The sequence below is a fragment of the Octopus bimaculoides genome, chromosome 6 (assembly GCF_001194135.2).
Source record: "Octopus bimaculoides isolate UCB-OBI-ISO-001 chromosome 6, ASM119413v2, whole genome shotgun sequence".
NCBI lineage: Eukaryota > Metazoa > Mollusca > Cephalopoda > Octopoda > Octopodidae > Octopus > Octopus bimaculoides.
The window spans coordinates 107,873,999-107,876,215 of NC_068986.1; the positions used below are offsets into that span (position 1 = coordinate 107,873,999).

The 2,217-nt window shown below is 37.7% G+C and overlaps 1 protein-coding gene across 1 annotated transcript in view; it reads right to left on the reverse strand.

Annotated features, from left to right (window-relative positions):
* The window catches only part of LOC106867269 (protein C19orf12 homolog), a 21,274-nt gene extending 19,536 nt beyond the window's left edge, over positions 1-1,738 (reverse strand). Inside the window, exon 1 of the mRNA XM_014912096.2 lies at positions 1,588-1,738. The gene's annotated coding sequence lies outside the window, so the exon portion shown is untranslated. The remainder of the gene's footprint in view (positions 1-1,587) is intronic.
* Between the last annotated feature and the right edge of the window lie 479 nt (positions 1,739-2,217).

The window sequence follows — 2,217 nt, forward strand, 5'->3', positions numbered from 1 at the left end:
TCGTTTATTTACTTATTCTCGCATCTTTTTTCTTAGAGTGTTTGACTGAGAGAGAGACAGACAGAGACAGACAGACAGACAGACAGAGAGAGGCGTTACGCTATCATTCTTTCTCTCAATCAATCACTTTCTCAAAAAAGATGCGAGGAAAAATAAATTTTAAAAATGCACGCTGTCACTCTCTCTCTCTCTCTCTCCCTCCCTCCCTCACACACACACACACCTTTTCTCTCTCTCTCTCTCTCTCTTTCACATACACACACAACACACACTTTCTATCTCACACCCCACCATCAACATATACACACGCTTCCCTGTCATTTCGTCTCTCTTTCACTTTATTCTGAAATCAAACGAAATATACATTTCCAGTTCAAAAAAAAAAACAAATAAAAATTTCTTACGGAATTTACCGAACGCCGTACCTTAACAGCTGATTGACCACTGACAACTCTGTGACTCAAAACAAAGGATAGCTCGTATTCTTTACCTCCGCCACATAATCAGTATGTACGGAGTTTACACAGATGTAGAACGTGATCTAATGCCTGTGGTACCCAACACCTATGTGGAATTGTGATGAATTCTGGAGAAGCTCTGCTTTTGTTTTCTGGGGTTTTTTTTCTTTTTCTTTTTTCATAAACTTTAAATTAACAAAGCGTTTGTTAATTATACGATCCCTTTGCTGTGTATAGTAATGTACTTTGGTTAATCATGTTTAATTTACTAAGACGATTAACAATAAAGCGGCGAGCTGGCAGAAACGTTAGCACGCCGGGCGAAATACTTAGCGGTATTTCGTCTGCCGTTACGTCCTGAGTTCAAATTCCGCCGAGGTCGACTTTGCCTTTCATCCTTTCGGGGTCGATAAACTAAGTACCAGTTACGCACTGGGGTCGATTTAATCGACTTAATCCCTTTGTCTGTCCTTGTTTGTCCCCTCTATGTTTAGCCCCTTGTGGGCAATAAGGAAATAGATTAACAATTCTTTCATTATAGCTGTAGTCGTTCAGAGAGTTGAAAGCAAATCCGTTTAACGTAAAATATCTCAGAGACGGTGCGTGTGAGTAGAATGCCTTGTCTAAGTTGTTTGTCTTGACTGTGATCGGGACAAAAGAGATTCTCAAGAGAAAAGGAAATTTACCTGTGAGAGTGGGGAGCAAAAAGGTAAAAATTTAAATCTTGGGGACAAAAATCCTTTCACAGAACAACCATCCAATCCCTTGAGAACTAATAGCTATTCTGAAAGTCCGCTGCTCAGAGTTTGTAGACAGGTGTAATGGTAAAATAAATTAACTTAAGAAATTATCACAGTGGCTGTGTTTATGAGTGGAATCACTTGTCTTGGTGATCAGTCTTCATAACTATGATATACTTGAGAGATGGACAAAAGAGGTTTGAGAGAGAGAGACAGACAGACAGACAGATACACAGAGAACTTTATTATTACAAGTTGAAAACGAAGAGCTTTTTGATCAGCGGTGTTACGTATGGTTTAGTAGAAAATAATTGACAAAAGTAAAGGTGAAAGAAAAGAATTATGATAGACCAAAGTTACAACAAAGTTCACAATACATATAAATATACCTGCTGTTCTTCAGCTACACTCCCATGTAAAACCCCGGACAAAATAGAAATTTTTCATCGAAATTCCTCCAGCGAAGTTACAAATATTTTGATTATTCAAAATCGACGAGTCGCCATCCGAGCGTTCCGAAATGAATTACAACTTCCCGCCAATTAGTGGACGTTATCGTTCACGTTTTCGTGATATGAAATTATGTATAACTTAATTGTTTAATAATAAGAGTAGAAATTAATATTATAAAATAATATCATTAAATGATATCAATTTTAACTAGTGGTCAGCATATTTAGAAATGTCCGAGGACTGTGAATTCTATTTAAATATAAACAATATGAGAGACCACGAAGTGGATCCCTTGTGTGCTAAAAATAGACGTCAAACCGTCTTACCACTAAATCTGCCTCTAGCTCGTAAACATCTAGCGCTTTACTAAGTTGAGAACAAAGATTTAGTGGTAAGACGGTTTGACGTCTATTTCTAGCATCCAAGAGATCCACATAGTGATCTCTCATATTGTTTATATTTCGTAGTTAAATTCTGAGGTAAATCCTTAATCTTTGTGTCTTCTACTATAGCCTCGGGCCGACCGAAGCCTTGTGAAAGAAGCCCGTCGTATATATGTGTGTTTG